The 21,217-nt window shown below is 40.4% G+C and overlaps 1 protein-coding gene across 6 annotated transcripts in view; it reads right to left on the reverse strand.

Moving 5' to 3' along the window:
• The window catches only part of THRB (thyroid hormone receptor beta), a 160,402-nt gene that overhangs the window by 111,393 nt on the left and 27,792 nt on the right, over positions 1-21,217 (reverse strand). For 3 of the 6 annotated variants that reach the window (XM_065628557.1, XM_065628554.1, XM_065628556.1), the window contains exons 3-4: positions 20,744-20,835; positions 18,841-18,870 (exon numbers count right to left, since the gene is read on the reverse strand). The exons of 1 other annotated variant lie outside the window; for it this stretch is intronic. The gene's annotated coding sequence lies outside the window, so the exon portion shown is untranslated. The remainder of the gene's footprint in view (positions 1-18,840; positions 18,871-20,743; positions 20,836-21,217) is intronic. 2 more of the 6 variants (XM_065628555.1, XM_065628558.1) reach the window with 1 other exon arrangement.

The following is a 21,217-nucleotide window of genomic DNA, read 5'->3' on the forward strand; positions in this document are numbered from 1 at the left end:
AATCCCTTCTAGATTGACTTCTTGGTCTCTTCAGCTAATAAATACTGACAGCAGTGCACAGACGGGCAACAACTGTTAATATAGTTTACATAGGAGGCTCTGCACCCCTCTCGGCCTTTTTCATAGCAATTTCTGCGTGACTGTTACCGTCATGGCCCCCACTACCCTCAAAAGAAAACTGCGCGCCAGACCAGCTTGTAAAAACATAATTTCACCTAGCACTGACACAACAAAATTCTTTTTGTTCAGTGTTCCTAATCCTCACGTTAACAGAACTGCATATAGAGCATCATGATGAAGAAAAGCTACACTGGTTAGTCCAATGACTGGTTTCTTCCTTTGCAGCTCCAGAGGCATCAAGAACTGGCTCGGGAGCTTAAATCTTGATGCTAAATACATGTTCACTGTGCAGCCAACCCTACTGTTTTCAAGCTACTGTTGTACCTTTACTTGCAAATGAGCTGCACGATGGAAGACCACCCTCTAGAAAGCTCGCTCAAGCTCACAGGGTTTGCTTTTAGTTGTGTTGCTAGCTTGACGTAAAACTCGAGTTGTGCCCCTAACCTGACTCATGCTCAAAGAGAAAAGATCTTAGCGCTATGGAAGCGGTGCTCTAAGTCTGAGCAGATGGCCCACAGGAAGGAGGAAGCAGCTTGATATTGTTGTGGATAACAGCACTGGTGATGTAGTTAGGAAGCAAAAGCTTGTATTTCAGCATCCTCTCAAATGCTAAGCCCGAGACAGACTGGTCTGGTGTATAAAATACACCAGGATTCAGAGGCTCAGGGGGAAATGGCACAGGCAGCTCAAATCCACATCTCTGCACTCTTTTCCCCAGCAAAACACAGTTACCTTTTCACTAATGCCTGCTGAGAACAGTCCTTCTCTCACACCATCCTGCCACAGGTGTCATCTGGGAGTATGCTAGTTGGCATGGGCCAAACCATGTCATGGAACGTGCTAGAAATTAAACAACACGGACAATCATAAGATACAAGTCCTGGTCCTGATTAATTTACCAATGCAGACAAAGCAAAGCGGCAGCAGAGTCTTTCAAGCCCATCACTGCGGTTAAAACACAAACATCAGAAACAGGGCAGTACAGCAGGACTGAAGACTAAGACCCCAAAGTTTAGTCCCGTAACCTCAACACGCTCATGTAGCACCACAAGAAAGCAGGAAGCACAAACAACTTCTAAACACAAATATTCCTCTGAAAATAAAAAGGCCAGAAGATGAGTGCTACAATGGATATCAGGGCACTGGCAAAGACAAAGTGTGAAATGGATGCTTTCCAGCATTCAGTTTAGGAAGACAAACATTGTTTAACAAATGCACTGTAGCCCCTGCTTATTTTCCAAGCTCCTTAACTCATGCCAAAGGGCTTGGACTTTCTGAACATCCTGTTCTGTTTCCTCCACTGCTAGTGTTAGTCCTCAGTGCTAAACGTCTTTATTTCAGAGTCTCATTTTCTATCACTTTATTCCAAACTCCTCACTCTGTAGGCTTTGTTTTTTACCTCTGGGTAAGACTGAAGACAAGAAGATTAATGAGAAGCCTGAACAGCACATTAAGCTACACCTATTTCAAAAGCCTGCTACAGTAAGCATCCCAAGGCACTGTGTAAAAATAAAACTACACAAATCACATTTAAAACTAACAAAAAGTGTGCAGATACTGGTATGCCTTGAAGCATAAATATAAAGATCGATGATTAAATGATTTCAGCATTCCCCAAAGTCTCGGAGTCACATGAACAAAGACCATTTTACCTGTCATTGCCTGGATGCATTAGCAATCTGCCTGGATATAAAGCTGAAGCATCTCCATGATGGCCTACTGGCAGGAAAAATATTCCCTTATGATCAGAGCAGGAAAATAGCTTTAGTCTACTAGCAGCAGCTGGCCCTTGCAGGGAGTTCCTAACTGACTAAAGGCGATGCCTCCTGCACCTCTCGAAAGCAGCTGCAGAACATATTTCTGCTCCTTTCTTTGCCTCCCCACAGCTGCAAGAACTTCAAGGCACAAGTGGTCTCATGGGAGTGACTACAGTAGCAAAGGCTTGAGCAGACAGGAGCATCATCTCTCATCCTGATGACTTTCAGCTTCCAGATCCACTGCTCTTGGGACTCCACCAACACTGCAAGAAACAGAAGCAAAGACCTTGACAGAGCTGACATGCACACTGGGCCCAGGTCATCCACCGGGAGGCACCTACCTCTTGGTCACCAAGGTACGGTGACACACAGGAGAAGGCATTTCTCCTGGTATGAGAGAGAACTGCTGCTGCCACTGAACTGCCAGGGAGCCTGCTGCTGCTGTTGGTGTGGACACAAAACAGTCCACTTACTTCCTACTTCTCCGCCATAAGATTTCCCGCCTTGCCCCCTCCCTCTTCCTTCCCACAGCACCATTTCAGGCTGAGACCAAAGCATGCAGTCAGAGATACAAGGAACCAACTGTGACCTTATTTGCCTTAAATAACTGCATTTCTACACTGTCCAGCCACAGTGCCCAAGCAGCCATGGGGCACAGCAGATGCTCCTGTGGGAACCTTAGATCCTGATGACACCTTCAAAGCCACCCAGTAAGGAACCTGGGTGACCCTGCACTTGGTCTCAGGCTCATCAGGAGCTGCTGCTGGCTGTCAGTACCTATGTCATGAGACCGTGCAGTGGGCACAGTCCTGCCCTGCTCAAAGACCCCATATCTTCCATACCACCCTTTTCTAGGAATGCTCCAGCTACTGGGCTGACCACACTGCTGTCTGGTAAACATCACTCCTGCATGAAGCTCCCATATAAATACTATATCTTGCCCTACAATTTTGAGGCAGAAATGGCTAAAGCAGTGTGTATATAACCAGATGGTCCTTGCTAAGACTTATTTACCTTTGTTGAGATCGTTTAGGAGAAAATAATCCAGTGATGCATTTGTGGCTTCTTTGAACAGGAAGCATTGGAAGATCAGCTTTGGCCCGCAAACCCTACCGAACAGCAGAGTGACTCATGCGAGATTCAGCCCTACTTTAAAATTACGTATTTATTAATACACACAAAAGAGGAAAAATATGCAAAAGCGCGCATGGTAAATGGACAGTAGGCTGCAGTTGCAACAGTGAAGTCAAGCTAAGGCCCAAGGGCCATCAAAACTTTAACCTATTCACGTTACCTCATGTACAGCTGAGGTGATCACCAGCACATGCACATTCTATAATTTGTGGAATTAAAAATAAATTAAAAAAAAAAAAGTGGCTCTCAACATAGTGACATTTGTGAAGAGTATTGACTCTGGTAAATCAGCTAAAATCAGAGCTACAAACTTACAAAAGGGATATGGAACAACATCAACATAAGAACCACCAAAGGTCCTGAACAATGCTGGATTCACCTTTTGAAACCAGCTCAAGAATGTGTACATGAAATCAAGCAAACAGACAAAGCTGGGGTGAAATATGTTTCATTTTACACAGATGCTTCAGTGAGAAGGCCTGCACAGACAGGACTTGAAGCTTACACTGCGTGAGTAAGGAACACTTTCCTCACCAACTGGCTTAGAAAACACTTGCATTCCAGAATGGCCTTCTAATCGCCAACAGGAAAGCAGGGAAACTATTTTAAGTAAGTATCACTAAAAATAAAATGGGAGAGGCAATGAAAGAAAAAAGAAAGTGGTCAGTGACAAACATAGTATATAGATTTTGCTACTTATACTTTTAAGGCTATTTATACTTCTAAAGCTATTTCTACTTTCAAGGCTGTTTACATTTGAAAGCTTTCCCTTTGAGACACTGACAGGCAGGATTCTACATTCATCAGTCTGGCATTCATTCAGCTACACAGTATTTATAGAAACATGTAAAGGCCAACAGAAACAAAAAAAGACATTAAAATTAATTTCTGTCACGATTTGGCATTATTATCATCATGTCGCATTCACATTCAGCCACACATGAACAGAACATTTCACATTACACCAATACATGTTTTGAATGCTTTGCATTAAATCCTGCTCAAGCAACACAGCACACTGTGAAAAAACTAATGCAACAGTTTGACACGATCTGACACAACTTATGTTGCCTGGAGATAAGCTCTTTCAGATAAACTTGATGTGTGGGCTTGATTTCCCAAAGAGATGAACACCTGATGTCATTCAGGACACCAGCACAGCACCTGCGATGGCTGGGCCATGAGGAACCTATAGAACATCAGCTCAAGACCCGAGCAAATCTGAAGAGCAAAACTGAGAAGGAACAGATCCGTGAGAGCAGGATGACTGCTGAAAGATTGGTGGTATGCTGGAGAAGAACTGCCGCAATATACTTGCACAGTCCTTTCAAAAAATGTTGCATTTGGCTTTTCAGAAGCTACGGCATTTGAAAGGAAAGTGCAACTCCTCTTGCACCTCTCTGAAGTTCCTCAGAAAACACCGACTGCGCATCTGGTTAAGAACAGATCACATTCACAAACCCATTTAGAAAATGTGAGTTAACATGCGCGCTGCTTCTCTGCTAACCTAGATGATCTAACTTAGTTTCAGAGTCAACTGACTGCTTGCTGCTGCAACTGAAATCTGTCATTAGCTTTGTTCATGCATCAACACTGCCTAGCTTAATTAGCTAGCTTTCCTTCCTAGCAGTCCTTTCCCCGATGTATTTATTAAGAACTATCTTACCATGCCTCAAGTTTTACTTTGCTAGTCTATTCTGCTAAGATATAGGCTCTCAGAAATGCTTTTGTTTCTGTACCTGTTCTAATTTGAATCGTTCTTTAATTCAAACCCCAGAATTATATACAGTGCAACACATGAAATTTCATTTTGTACATTCTTCTACAATGACCGTAAAACTTTCATGCCTCCATCACCTTCACATTACCCCTATTCCATTCTAGATCCATACTTATCTTTTCAAGGGCCACATTACTTGTCCATTTAGGTCTGGAGATTTGCCTTGTTTTGATACAAGTTTCAAGTACTTTTAAAAATATTTTATCTACTTTTCAATGCCTTTGGCATTTAGTTGGCTTTTAGTTCAGCCAACTTAACCTCACTACCTTGTTTCCTTAATTTCACAGCCTGCCTGTGAAATCTGTGAGAATGAGCATTATTTATGGACCTATGTTTGTTTCTGTTTGTGTTAAATTTAAATGGAAACGATTAAATGCATGCTTCATCCAAGATTATTTTGTATAACCAACTCTTCTATAACATCCTCATGCTACATCAAAACAAAATCTGAGAGAGCACATCAACATCTCAGTTCAGTAACCTTTTTTAAGAAGAAAACATATTCACAGCTTGTCACAGCTTGCACCCAAGACAGTCAATGTCCGAAGTTTCCAAGGGATTTCATCTACTGCCATTTACAGCTATATTTCTATAAGCAAAATAAACATTCCCAAGACCGTTGAGCCCAACAGGCACAGAAAGGTGCCATGCTAATTAAACTCTCTCACCCTCCAAAACACGGTGGCTGCTTCCAAACTCTCTATCGGGGATAATCCCAAGGTAACTTTCAACTTTATCTGGGAGTAGTTCAGGTGAGTTCCCACAAACATAAACCAAAATCTACATCAGGGACAGTTAACAGTAGAGACAGATGATTTCCAGGGGCTGGGAATGCTTCCAAGCACCATTTAATTTAGCAGTACAGATGTGGCCAGTGTATGAAGACCTCCTAATGCCTTGAGTTCTTCATGACTACTTGCTGATCTTCATCAGCTTGTCATTCCCTCACCTTCCTTCTCAGAGAACAAAATAATTCTACTGATACCACACCAGCCACAGCTTCTAGGAGACTTTTCTCTGGCGAACAGGAATGCCGAGATCTTTGTCTCAAGATTCTTCTTTGGGACCTTTTTCAGCTTTAAGTCTGTATGGTGTTTCTTTGCTCCTGGAAAACAAAACACCACTCTTTCCCCCAGCTAAGCTCTGCTGATGGATCTGTCTTTCCACCTAAAGGAGTCTTCAGGCACACACATCTGCCTCTTCCTCATATTTCTAGGAATCCCAGATCTTCACATTTTTGTGGTTTTATTTGGTTTTGTTTGTTTTTCCTTTTTTCCTCCTGCTGCAGCACAACTACCTTCTATTTTTCACTCCCCAGCTCTTTAATCACATCCTTGTTCCTCCTCAGCCTCAAGTCTCTAGTTATTTCCATCTTACCTTCCTTTCTTCTGGTGCCACCCTGTTGTCATCTGTTTCTCACTCTTCTCCTGAGTTCTCCATCATAGAACATCAGTCTTTCACTCGATTTCTCCACTACCAATTAGTGCCAGCCTCTACACTAGGATTATAGCCACATGCATCCATGGTCAGCTTCCTCAAAGTTCTCCCTTCCAACTACTATTTTTATATAGATCTCTGCATTCAGATCACCTCAACTGCTTCTTCTCTTCCCTCTTGCCTTCAGCTCCCTGCCTCTAGCTGCATCTAAACTACTTGATATTCTCTCTCCTGACTTCTGTCAGGTGACATTTCTATGTAAAAAGAGATCCTATCAGGTAACACTGAAGAAAGTAAATCTCCCTCTGTTCCTGCATCCAGTCTCAGTGTCTTCTCTTTTGTCCTTCATTCAGTGCTGCATCATTGCACATTCCTCCTTGTTCCTGCCTTCAAGGAAAAATAAACAGCCCAGACAAAACCCATCCAGATTCTAAATTTTCATTATATGCTGGCTTCCTCTGGTCACTGACTTTTTACACTTTTGTCCATATCCGAAATGCATTTATCTGCCCAGTCTGAACTAAGTTTTCTTAGGTTTCAGTTGCGACCACAGGCATAAAACCTCCTTCATACCCTTGAGTTACAAGAAGCTTAATCCACTGACAACTGCGAATAGGTCCTGCCAACACCAGAGAGGAAAAGAGTAATTGCAATGCAGGGCAGTAATTCTTGTACATGAAGCTTCAGAACAACTTAAGGAAAAACAGATGCCTACCTAAATAGAAGAAAATGGAAGAAGTAGTGGGAAGAATTTCAGGTCAGAGATCAATAAGCTCAGTTTGAGCAATCTTCAGTTTCTGACGAGAGGCTAGGTGCTAAGAGAGAACTCCTCGTGCTTGTGAAACAGGAAAAAAAAAAGGTTACATGAACCTCAGATACAGAACATAATTATTGGAGTTTTCTGCAAAATTGGAAATGATTGCAGAAGCATGTGGCTAAAAAGAAAATACAGTTCAAGGATTTAACAAGGATATATTTTTGCAAAGCAAAGTACATACTCCTACCCTTGATTATTCCCATCAAAGTGTGAAACCATATTAAGGAGTTGGATCATACAATCTAAACTGCACTTTATTGTTTTTTCCTTTGAAATAACACAGATTTTATAGGACAAATAATGACAGATCTTCAAAAGATGTGTGGATGTGTAAGAACAGAGTACAAAGCAGAGTGTCATCTGAACTTTTAAATTACGTAATAAAAATAGCACTTCGTTTTGAGAATTGGGAGTTTTTCAGTTTCACTTTCAGTGCAAGGCTTTCCTGCATATCCATGTGTGCAAGAAAGGACAAGCAATGAACTGCAGGAAAGCCTTGTGCCCTTAATGCTTTGGTTTATCTCCAGAATTTCAATTCCAGCATTGCTGCTAAATAAATAAGGCAGACTAAGACACAGACAGAAAGAGGATGACAATTGCTTTCATGTAAACAAGCATCCAGGCATCAAACTTCATTGTCAATAACTGGGAGGATTTGCAAAGATACAAATGGATAGTAAATGCCAAGTTCAAAAGATATTCAAGGTTTGCCTAAGTGATCTAATTGCTCCTGTAAATCTACAGTTCCTGAAAACTATCAAGTCTTCTTCACTGCTGTTAAAGATTTTGGAACGTGTATCCACTATAAACACTATACTAATTATAATTAATTACATTAATTTTCTCTCGTCATTTCCAGAGTGCCTTTCCTAAAACGAAGCAGGCCAAGAATACATCCAAACAGGTATTTCCTCCACTAGGTTACCAAAGCATGCCGTTGTACCTGGCCTACTTACCTGGGCAGACCTCTGCCTAAAACTTCAGGACACAATGGAAAAATGAGTTTGAAGGTTTGGGGGGTTTGTTTGGTTGGTTGGTTTGGTTTGCTTTTTCCTTTGAATCATCATAAAACCACCATGAAGTCTGAAACCGCTAGACATTTCTTGCCAGTCTCTCACAGTGTATCAGCACCCATCAAGGTGGCCATACAGGGAGTCTCACACTTCACCTCAGTGCACCAGCCTCACCTGAACTGGTTGCAGAAAACCTTTTAACACCTTTCTGGCAGATCATATTTGTCTGTGGTCTCTGTTACAAAGTACAATGCAGAGGCTGATCCATGGGCCCTGGCAAAAAAACAGGAATCTTTTAGCTGGCTTTGAATTATGGTCATTTTTTCCCTTAACGATGCAGATAAAGGTGTAGTCCCTGCCTCTGACCAGGGCTGCCATTAATATTATTTAGAAAGATATATTAGAATAAAACAAAACAGAAGATGTAGCAGAGTAGAAGCCTACAATATTAATTTCATACTTGATGAAAAATTTATGGGAATAAAAATAAAAATGTATGGGAATAAAACAAAGTGCAACTTTTTCACAGTTCCTTTAGAAATCTTCCTCTGAATTCCCAGTGTTGCTTTGACTTGCTTTTTAGGCTAATTCTTTGCCAGATGTACTGCATAGTTGTTTATGTCTCATCTAACCTGAAGTGGAAGTTGAAGTTCAACAAATAAATATGTATCTGCTAGTGATTTGTACTTGCAAAATACGATCCAAACGTTCATTGTGATCCTATTTAAGAAGTTCCCAGCAGACATATTTCTAGCAACAGATTAAATGCCCACAGGATCAGATTTCCTAAGCGCCAATCGTGAAGGGCTAAGAAATCTGTGCAAAGAAATTTCTGAGCAAGATTCCAAAGATAAATCCTTTTGCTATGAAAAATATTCCAAGAAGTATGCTTAGTAGAGATATGGGACTGAGTGGTTCAGTATTCAACTACTTGCCACACATTCACGTCAAGAAAAGCATATTTCCCACCAGTGGAAGAATTTTATTACATGGGGTACAGGGAAAAGGAAAAAAAAAAGGAATCATAGTGAAAGACTCTTTCACTATTCTAGTCAAAGTGGATGTTTTAGAATATGTCAGCTGGACAAACCGAAAATACAAAAATAAAAGATAATTAAAGATAGTATATCTTCACCTAGCAATTGGTAACTATGTGTTCCAGCCAGAGAAAACACTGGGAAAGCTACTGGGGGAGTTTTCCTTTGGCTCGGGGAACAGATGAGCAAGAGTTCTCCTAAGGCATTGCTTACAAAGCCAAAAGCTGTTAAATTCAGCAGCGGCTAAAGCAAGTTACAACACACTCTGCTCCAGCCTATGTGGACAGAGCCAAGCTGAAGTATAACGACATTTAGGGGAAAAGGAGAGCGAGAGGAGAGAAAACATACCTTATGGTTTTATCCCAAGTCTGAGCCAGACTCTCAGAGCCGTCTCAAGCAAGTCAGAATACAGAGGTAGACAAGACCTTCTGCCAGGGAGTGCTTACCTCCAGCACCGCAGGTTTTACCAGGGTTATTTTCTAGTGTTTATTCGAGCAACTTTTCAATTCTCAAAGAACAGAGACATGTTCTTTGGAAAATCATGACACTTGCTGTCCTTGAGGAAGACTTTTCCAGTCCAACAAACTGCATCTCTCCTGACATGCATTCTTTCTCAGTTAATCTAATTTTTCCTATATGCCACTGTACCATCCCAAGCATTCCGATCAAACCGTTCCTACAGCACTGCTTTCTCCATGCCCCTCTCCTACATGAAACCACTCTCTTTATCTGTCCTTGCACATTTCTTCACGTCCATGGTTCATTATCCTTTCTCTTCTCAGAATTTCAGTTAAACCACATAAAACGATGCATAAAGACTGGAGGGAAATTTAAAAAGGCACTGAAGTGAAAAACAGGCTGGAATTGTGAATAGCAGTTAAGGACTTTTTTCTGGTCAGCTGTGCAGCTCTAGCTCATTGCATAAGCACGAGTGTATAATCATTCTGCAGCTTCAAATAACTCCTATTTGTGAAATTTCCACTTAATTTAAGAATTAGCTGGAGCAAACTGTACCGACTTTCAAAGGAAGGCAGTAAAAGTTAAAAGGATCTAAAAGGTTTTGATACAATGAGTGTGATACTATGCCAATCAACCGGTTTTTAGTATCCCACGAGAACAAGAAATCACTGCAAGTTCTGTTTTAATTTTATTTCAAGGAAGCGAGGAGTAATAAAATTTAAACAGAATTATTAACAATAATACATTTTACAGCAGTCTCGGGTTTAACCTCTGCCTCTTCCTACATGTGAAAACTTCACCTTCAGACCACCTTTGGAAACATAAAACATCAAACCCACCCACACAGAATGGGAGTCCACCAGGGTCAGCGTGCCATTTTCCCAATGAGGAGAGGTTGCCAAGAGAAGTGAGTCCTCCCTGCCATTTTCACTCCTCTTTTGCTGCCAGGAAAGCTGGAGCTCTCCCCACAAATCCCAGTAATTTCCAATCAGTCGATTTTCAGAAATGGAATTTTGGCCAGAAAAACACCTCAAGAAATTCAGACCCAGTGAATATCTGCATTGTGGCTACTTATCAGGAAATCTCAATGAGTTAGTACTGTTATTGTATTTTGAAGTGGCTCTAAACTGAAATTTTTTTACTACCCCGTATGTCTGCATGTTTTACAAACCTACTCTGTAATGGCGAGAATTAAGGCTCTCTGAATCAGCCCCAATTGGGGGCAAAACTAATGGTGTGTATAGTTAACTTGTTAATATATAGGAAGTCAGAAATGTCAAAACTCGTCACGACCGCTCAATAGGATTCTCTCTCAGTACCAGACATCTACTATAACTAAAAAGCTATGACATGTTTTAACCTGATATCCTCAGTCAGCAAAAATCCAGTTCTTTTCCACGGTGACAGTCAGACATGGCAGGGAACATTTCCCTTGTTTCTGGGTGACCTTTAGGGGAACCTGTTGCCTTTCTGTGAGGTGCACATGCACTTCAAGTCTAAGTTCAGAATGTACAATTTCCCTCCTTGAAATTTTATTATTTTACCTTTACATCTGTTTTTTTTTTTCCTGTGGTTATTTAATCAAAGAAGAAATGATTGGTTTTTAAATTAATTTGTGAAATGACAGTGAAAGATGCTGATAGCTAAAAGGACAAGAACAAGTTTCTAACAGATCAAAGGACAGAGAGCATTAATGAACAGATGCATCCTGAAAGTCTTCTTAAATGCAAGAATGATGACTGTCTCAAAATTGATTTATTACAAACACAGGTCTCCCATCATGGTACCTGGGAAGAGCTCTTACTGACCCTGGAGTAACCAGCAGCTCACATTTGAAGGAAAAATAGAGTCCATTTCATCCTTGCACCCTTTGCAAACAAAAGCATCCCAAGAGAAAACACAGGAGGAGTAAGAAATTTAAGTCCCCACCTCCAATCCTCCTGTCTGGTGAGGATCACGAGAGCTGCGGCCTTCGTAGGAAGCCAGCTCTGAGCCCCATGGGCACTCCAGCTCCAGCGGTACCCGGAGCCCGCAGAGAGCTCGCACCTCCCGAGGGCCAAACTCTGCCACTGCTCTTCACAGAGCCGCTCAGATAAGAAACATTCCCTGCGCACAAGATCCTTTTGTACTACACAAGCGAAGCCTCTGAACAAAGAGCTCAGTATATCACGTACGATCAAGAACTTAGAAACCAAGTAGTAAGTGCCACTCTCCGGAGTCACTAGACCATCCCTTTCAGTCTCTGAGTTGGGCTGCCATGGTTGAGGCAGCTTTCTGATGGAAAAGCAAAGCACTGGAGGCTGTGTTTCTTCTTCTTTTTTCCCCCCTCCCCCCCACAATGTAATTTTTACTGACCTAGCTCACCATACGAGTCAAATCAATCAAACAGGCATGTTGGCTTGCAGTTCAGTTTACATTTACCTTTTTGCATTCTTTTCCTTTTCTTAGGGAGGGGGCTTTTTAACTTAGAGACAAACAATTCTCTGTCAGGAACAAAACTAACCATCAGTCCTGGCTGGCTGCACCTAAAATCAATTTTTTTAAAAACCTCTAGGACATACACACATTTTACTTTGAACTTCTTTCTAGATTGCATTTGCACTTACTTGAGTAAAAAATTAGAACTTCTACATGTCTCACTGCCTGAGGGAACCAAAAATATTAGCACTGATTAAATGTTTATTTTATAGCAACATGAAATCTATCATGCTACAGAAAACTATTCTGAATGAAGCCTCTTCAGCGAGGCTGTGACTTACGGCTTTTCCTCTTACTAAGTTACACATTCAATAAAAATAGAGCTGGGCCAAGAAAACTCTGTTTTGTTTTGGCAAAGCATCAAACGGCATCTTCTGGTTTGCCAACACAGGCAGAATCTTGTCTAACTGTGGGATGCTCTTGGATTTACTACCTATTAGTAAAACTATTAAGAAGCACTGAAAGGTTCCAGCCCCTTTTACATATTCTCAGTTCAATCTCATTAGTTTGGATGCTCTCACTTTGCATACAAAAATATAGCAGTCTTTTCCCACCTCTCGGGGAAAAAATAATAGGAGAGTGTTAAGTCTCATGTTACTAGGACTTCATTACTTTTACAAGGTATGCTAAATAATTAAACTGCACTTGTCAAATAAGTGATTAGAGAACATTTTGTACTGCAGCGTATGTTTTTACTGTCTATTTACCTCAGTTGACAAAATTAAATCACTCACAGAGTCTCCTGCACAACAGTGCAAACAAATGAGACCCTAAACTTGGAGAGAGGGAGAGCTGTGGGACTCAAAGTACAAGCATATATAGGACGTGATTAGAGAAAGCACTGGATTAAAGGGAAATCGCAACGGCAGAACCAAAGCTTGCTCTGAGGATGCTGCTCAATGAGAATGACCTAGCAGCAAATCTAGGTAACATCATTTAGATCCCTAGCAGCTTCTAGACAGGCTTTCTATGGGGTCTCAGACCCTTAAAGTGGGCAAAAAGGCAGAGAATGGGTACGTGTTGCTTAAAGAGATGATAGCTGATGATTTTCAGTGAACATTAACTTTCTCAACCTTTAATTTACCTTGTTATCCATATGTCTGTAACTACCTGTACATTTGCATGGATATTTCAGAGAGCATTTCACATTCTCATACGCTTTCATGGTAATATATATTTTGGGGGAGGAAAGGCTTTGGCTAGTGTAAGTAGCAGGGTACAATAATCCAAAATATTCTGTAGTAAACAGGATCCCTCTGGGCTGAAATAGACGGGCTGCTGTGTGAAATGACAAAGGTAGAAGAATTAGACTAGCAACCTACCCTTCCGCCACATTCAGAAGGCAAGACCATTTCCGTAATGCCAAAAAATGAACAGAATTTCTAACACGGTGCACATTGTCCTACCTGCCCCTCTTCTCCACAGGCAGATCCTAGGAGCCCACTCGATTCAGTGGGACGACCCACGCAGCCAAATGAAGCAGATGTAGCCAAATGAACAGCTGTCCCTCCCGCGGGTGGGAATTGATCTGTTTGGCCAACTTGGCAATTTTTCAGCAGCAGTGTTCTAAAGGTTACTCAAAACAAAACACTGTCCGGCTGCAAATCCCTTCTGGTAGCAGCCACACATGCTGCACCAGCCTGCTGCTACCACAGCCACATCCGTCCTCCCATCGTCATGATGTTCAGGTTGGACTCCATCTACGAGCTCATATACACAATCCGCTATTTTTTAAATGTACTAGTCGCCAAAAGCCACATTTCCATTAAGGGGGAGAGAACATTCCCGTTGCTCCTGTTCTCTCACGGCAGCAGAATTTCCCTGAATTGACACTTTTTGCAAAGTTATGTAACAGCGAGCACAGCACGCTTAACTCTCATCTGAGCAGACACTGCCAGCACAGTATAAGCACCACGGTACTTCTCTACACCGAACTGTGCTCCAACCCAGCATGTGAATTTACAAAATAAATTTTTTAAAAAGGTATATTTATTTCTTAGAAGAGAACAGCAAACTACTCAGGCAAAGTCACAGATTCTTGTAGAGAGCTTATTAAGTAAACGAAGTGCAGGGAACAAGATTCAATAGCTTTTAAATGCAATAAAACGGAGCTTTTAAAGCAAGTGCAGTTCTTCAACATATATAACAAATTTGGGACTAGCAGCGCATTGGAAATGAGCCAAAGGAACTCCCCAGACCTCAACACAACTCCCTCTTGTCATCCGGAGTGCTTTTACAGTGTTGCCTGAACAGAAAAAAATGCCACGGAAGCTCTCAGTGGTACCCAAAATCAATTTTGCAGCCCTGTGTACCACTGTCCACTAGAGGGGTTTCTTCTGTGGTACAAAAGACTTTTTTCCTTTACATGACTTAGCCACGAGCTTTCACATAGAAGAAAACAGCACAAATTTGACGGCTCAAATACATTGACTAATGGAGACAGCAATTTTCTTCCATGGCACAGCATCCTCCACTCCTTTTCAGAACTGAAGTATCCATTAAGACTGACTCAGTGGTAGCAAAAACATGTGAAAAAAAATCCTAAAACACACTACACCCTGAAGTTTGTTTTTAAATACTCTCCACATTCAGTATTATGGCTATCAGGAATTTGTGAAAACCATAGGTATGTGATATATTTTCAAGAGAGATGGTGCATAAGAAACTTCATACTAAAAAAATCACAACTGTTATTGCACAGCAACCAGCCAAACATGTTTGACTCCTAACTAAAATCTTTTCTCCTTTCTACTTTACCACAGCTGTGAACCCCTTACCTACTACCAAGATAATTCAGCCTTTTTTTATCTTCTTCCAGTCTCTTGCCCTTCCTCACCTTTCTCTTCTTCTTGGCTGCCCATGAAAGCAGGTGTAGCCCCCATGTGCAGGAACACAGACTTGCCTATCTCAGCCACCTTACTTGAAGTTATCAAACACAAGGGTATTCTCTACTTTAGTTTTCCTATTGTTTTTGTCTAATAATTTCCCCAATTCAGCTTTAGACTGCCACGTGTAAGCCGTATGTATACGTTAGTCCAGGGAGGGAGAGCACTAGGGATGTTCAGAGTACAGGAAGGACAAGCCAGGTACCAAGTGCCCATCATTTGCCAGCAGGTCAGGTACCAGGTATACTGGAACACAAAACCCTCTGATATGCCTGGGCTTGCCTTCAAAATGCCCTGGATAGCTCTAGTTTCTTTAAGTTTTACAGAAAAGCTTTTTCACAGGTTTTTCAACAAAAACAGAACTACATGAAAACTCTCCTGAACCATTTTTTATGCACACATACAGCCAGCACAACTCTTAGCTATTGCTCCTGTCATACTATGTACATACCACATACAATGTAACTGTGGAGTTACACTGCACATTCCTGTTAACAGAAGGTACACTACGTAAGTGCAGTAGGATGACATAATTCTGAGCTCAAGTTGATGCATTTTTCCACTGGCAAGATTTCACACAGTAACTCCTGATTAATTTGGGGTGTTGAAATTAATGAGCTTATCAAAGTAACAAAAAGGAGTCAGGGCTATTCTTGTTCAAGGCAGTGTTTTGTGCTTCTTCTAGTATAAAATTGCTTTTTTGATGAACCATTTTTCTGTATTTTCTATGAAAAGGATCTGCTGCCTCTTATCTGGTAAAACAAGGATGCGCTTCCCTGAAGCTGATGAAAACCAAAACACAGGTATCCTCCACATCCTCACAGTATCCCATGCAGGTCCCAGAGCAAACACATAAGTTATTTCTTTTTCAGTTTCGGGGAAAGCAAACTATTTTATATTAGGCATTCTACAAAATCTGCTAAAAATTTAACCTGCCCTGGCTATAGAAAAATCCTACGTTAAAGGATTTTTGTTATATCACAGAAGGGATTCAATAAGCATCATAGACAAATTATTACTTCTCAGTGCTCTGAATTCCAAATGCAAGCTACTAAGTCAGGTGATATAGTAGAAGATCATGCAGAAAAATGCATCTATGGACTGACCAGGCAAGAGGAGAAAGTGGCTCGGTACTAGTACGTATGACTGCAGCACGCAAACCCTGCAAACTCCGCAGCACTGTCCCCACCACCGCCTTTCTCCAAGGATCTGCTCAAAGACTTTTCACCCTTTCACCGCTGAAACAAGAGTGACCTGCTGCAGCTCTGATTTTGGAAATCCTGCGGCTACCTGTACCACATCGGAGCCTTTGTTGGTGGAGATGTGGATTTAAAGGCCCGAAGGAACTCTTGCGATAATCTGCTCTGACTTCCTGCCTGGCACAGGCCGTAACATCTCAAGCAGCAATTTCTTTACAAAGCACAAAAACTTGTAACTCTACTAGAAGATATTTCAGAAGGAGATCTAATCTTGATTTAATTACTCCAAGTGATCTACCACATTCCTTTCTACGCCTTTCCAATGGTTAATTACACCTACGGTATCATATTTCCAACGTGAACTCGTCTTGCTTATCTTGCTGTGTTTTTGTCTGTTGGAGCCCTATCCTATCTCCCTACACAGGTATTTTTAGATACTAACCACATCACACCTCAAAATTATCTTCCCTGAGATAAATAGTTCGCCTGCTTGGCAAATCAAAACAGGGATTCCTGAATCCAACGCACAGCAGCTGCCGTGGTTACTGTGGATTGCTTTTGACTATAGAGACCACGAGAGAAAAGTCAATTCAAGTGCAAGGGGAAGGCACGAAGAATCTTCTTTTAACGAGCTCTTCTAGCTTCAATTGCAGTCACCCACTTGGAAGACCTGGAAATCTGGCGTAAATAGCACTGCAATCCAGAGAGTTTTGCTTTTAACTTAATTGATAAATTCCAGCTCAAACCAGATGGGTAGTTACTAAATACTATAGTTAACTCATAAAGAAATAGATGGTTGATGGCAGGTGGTTTTCTGCTATTCGCATGTCAAAATCACACAAAAATCCTGCTAAAAGAATGACCTGGTACTTCTGCAGGCACTGCCAAGGCAGAAATCCAGAAGTGAGCAATATGTACCCTAAAATACTTCCAGTTGTGACTCTGGGAAACAAAATGAGTAAATTTCCACTACTGCTGTCATGCTATATTACTTAGGCATATTACTTAGACATTTATATTACCGCAGCATTCAGAGGCTCCACATAAGGCTCTCTTGTGTTAGGTGATCAACTACAAACAGAGCGAGCTTAATTCGTTTTTGCAGCGTTTGCCCAGTTCTTCTACGGCTGAATCCTGGTAAGGAGACAGAAAGGAGGACTTATGTCCTCCCTGGATCATGGACACTGATGAGACCAGTGTACAAAGACTGCTCAGAACTAGAATTTCTTCTGGCATTTACTAAATCCCTGTACTACCGCTGTGATACTCAACACATGCTAAAGTTCCTTAGCTGACGCTCTATTCCAGAACAGCTCTCAGTTATTTGCACTGATTTGGTGCAGAACAGCAGCATCTCGCTGTCTTGGAGATATATTATATATGCACACACCTTTGTAACTGCAAATACATGCACATACTTTCCATGTACTAATACAGAGTAAGAATATGCAAAGCTGGATTGTCTGCTATTTACAACATCACTTTAAAATTTTCCACAACAAAAAAACCCCCATGATATGACACCTCATTACTTTTTCACAACACTTCTGTTTTTTCCATTAATATTTCACATTCCTACTCACTTGTGGTTTCAAACAGTTTACATTTTGCATAGCTTAACTCATTTTTTTTTCTTTTTAGCCTTTATCTTCCCTATTCCAAGGATGCCCCTCTGCAAATCGAGAACACACTTTATGTAATGTATTAACTTTTACTGGTTTAAGATGTCGTCAGGTTTAAAAAACATTCCTTTTAATCATTTGGAAGGCATTTGACTTGAAATAGGTGCACAAAATCCAGCTAACAACTCTGCAAGCTTTTATTTTAACCACCAATAAAAGTCAGAACAGGCAAATATGGGAGGAAAGGAAAACAGTTGCAAACAACACTTCCCTTCCTCAGTATCCTGTGAATGGCTATTGAAGCTGAAACAATTACATATGACTAAAAATTAATTATATATTTCTGTAATGCTCTGAACAGGTTAATACTTCAGCTGCCTGTCAGAAGACCTTGCCATCATACATCTGGTTATGTTATTTGACATAGCTTCTTCATTTGCTAGACAGCACAGTAATGAAAGAAATAAACAGATAAAACTCCTTTTTTAGCAGCCCTTGCTGTTGGTAACATATTGAAAGACCTTCTTCCACCTTTTGCTTATCTAATAGATGCATAGAGAATCCATTTCCAGAATGCAGCAGCCTGAGTCATGTTACATAGCAGATGATGAAATATTCACTGCTAGGAAAGTTCACTCTTGTCCTACAGATACATTTATTTAACTGTGTAATTCATAAACTCCCACCACCACATCTCAAAAATCACGAATTTACTACAAAGCTACTTATTTTATCAGCATATACTGTAATAGTTCATTTTCAAACTGCACATTTTCCTTATAAGTGAAGATTTTAATTGACTGGGTAGTGAAAACCCTAGAGCCTGCTGAAAAATTACCTGTATACTCCTTAAAGGCAAAAAGAAGTTTCCAAATCTATGCAGGTATCTTATTTTGATTAAAATACCAAATAGTGACTTAGTAACAACAAAAAATAGTCAAATGTTGTTACACTCATTCTGCAATAGTTTCCTTTCCATTTGTGTTTTGACATACTGACCCACACTATGTTTAGAATCCACTCTGAAATGTTGAGCATACTTGTTAAAAGTTACCTCTGATTAACTTGAATATCTTACTAAGGTGTAATTAAAAAATCTTACCTTATTAAAGCTTCATTTTCTGTTCTTTCACTGAAAAAAAGTAAAGAAATCTCTATTAAAGATCCATTTGGTACAAAAGCACTTTCTGAAGTTATTATATTAGTTGCACTTCAATTAACAGCAACACTACAGGGTTCTTTCTACATAACTGAAATAAATTTCCATTATTTTGGAGAGTTAATCATTCTCAACGCTCTGGAGTGGAGGCCTTTATTTATTTACTATTGTAACTAGCTGTTCCGAACAAACATTTGGAATGCCTTGGAAATATCAATACAAACAACTGGTCTACTCAATTCATCACCTAAACTGAAGGCTGATTAGGCACACTTCATGGTTTATTTTCACTACAAGCAGTATTTTATGGTCAGTGTTTGTATTGCTATCATTTTTATTGGACACTTGGTATTTTCTATTATAAGATAGACTTGCATTGCAGTATGTCCAGTCCTAGATGTTTTTTCTTCAAAGCAGCTATTTTCTGCTTAATCTAAAAACAGGTAGGGTCAGCGGCAGTTGTAGAAGAATGCAAACAACGAGCCACTTCATTAAACATCTGCTTCGACTAAGCCATTCTAAATGGCACACTTGCCTATAGCTCACCAACATACATCACGAAATTTAAAAAAAAAAAAAAAAGGAAAAAGAGAAAGTTCTGGCATGACTCAGAACAATCAATGAATTCCAAGGCCTGCAAAAATATTAATTAACCTTTCAGTTCTTTGTGACTTTTGTTCAGTCAGTTACGACTGAGGCGAACTATTTGCAGGCATCAGCATTATAATTGGGAATTGGATTCTGATAACTCTGAGGTAAATGGACATTTTTGCCGCTAAGATATGCAAGAACAGAATCACACTTTCCCTTACTTCATTTTCTAAATTAGCATAATACACAGCATGAAACAGAAGACAAAAAGCCAAGTCTAATAAAATCTGACAATTATTATTGCTATTTGTTGAAAAGCAAGAGAAAATCATGCTGAGTCAGAAGTAAAGCATCTCAACCTCTAGCACTTTCTGTACACTTCATTAGCCATCAGTCAGTAGGGTTAGAAATTTACAGATGAAGGGAAAACAAGGAGAGACCTTGTTCATCTTTGTCAAGGACAAATTCAAAGCTTGACCTCAAAGCATGTGATCAATGCAACGGGTGAAGAGATTAATTCTATGCTCTGCAATGAAAATAATGTGTTTTGGGGAGCAGAGGGGTTAATAACAGAGTCTTCTAGGAATGGCTGTGTATCTGTCGATCTAAAGGAAGCATAGATTAAGTGAATAATAGAAATGCCTCTTCCCTCAATTTAGAGTATGCTCACCTGGTATTTTATGAGTGACCTATAAAATTAGCCTATTTCAGATGTGGAACAGGTAAACTTGAAACATTCCTGAAGTGCAGAAATTCATTAAATTAAATATCCATTTTGAGAAAAGGCATGAGATCTCATTTTTATGAATCAGCTCATCAGAGTTCACATTTCCAGTGTCTGATTTACCACAGCTGAGTATCTGTACATGTATACTTACACGGGACGAGGAATAACTATAAGGTCATTTAATTACTTAGCAAAACAGAGAGAAACTCGTGAATTTAATTTTCTACAGCTCTTTCTGATAATCAGCTATTAAAATATGCATCAACACCAGATTACTTCACATTTACTCGTCTGGCTTTAGGCATGTGTCACCCAGCAGAGGTAACTTGAGAAAGGTTTTGCGTGCATCAAGGGACATTAGCAGGAGCTGCTGTATCACTGGATGCTGCACAGGGTTTCAATAGGATCAAGAGTGGGATTTGTTACAGCACGAGCCAAATCCTTCTTAGTTTTTCTCATGCAAAACATCCATTGAAGCTAGCCAGAGTGCAACTGAGGACATACTATGTTTGATTCTTTATTACTCACCTGATCCAATACTACAGCAGTCCATGGCACAAAGTTTATGGGACCAGAATGGTTCTTTGCAGGCAGGGAAAGGAATATCTTAACAGGATAGCCTGTTTTAACCACAAAACAGGTACAGAGGCAAGTGTGAAGAAGACTCGAAGTCATCCTGGACTTGTGACAAGATCCACAGCTTTTGAAGCGAAGTATTTCTATGCTAGAAACACTCACAGCACAGGCTGCTTTGAAGCATATTTAACTCATCCTACGTACTTTCAAAAGAAGAATGAATGCTGACTTTGGCAGCGTTTGTGACTCCCAATCAAAAAATAAAAAAATCCTAGCATGCTTAAAGAAAGAGTTTGCATAAGTTTACCTTATCTGATCTAGCTGTTGATAACAGGACAAGCTATAATGAGGGCCATGAACACCTCCCATCATGTGTTCTCACGGGCTCTGCTGCCTGCCTAGCTTGATGGTCTCAGTAGACATTTG

This window comes from Caloenas nicobarica, chromosome 2 (genome assembly GCF_036013445.1).
Source record: "Caloenas nicobarica isolate bCalNic1 chromosome 2, bCalNic1.hap1, whole genome shotgun sequence".
In the NCBI taxonomy this organism is placed as follows: domain Eukaryota; kingdom Metazoa; phylum Chordata; class Aves; order Columbiformes; family Columbidae; genus Caloenas; species Caloenas nicobarica.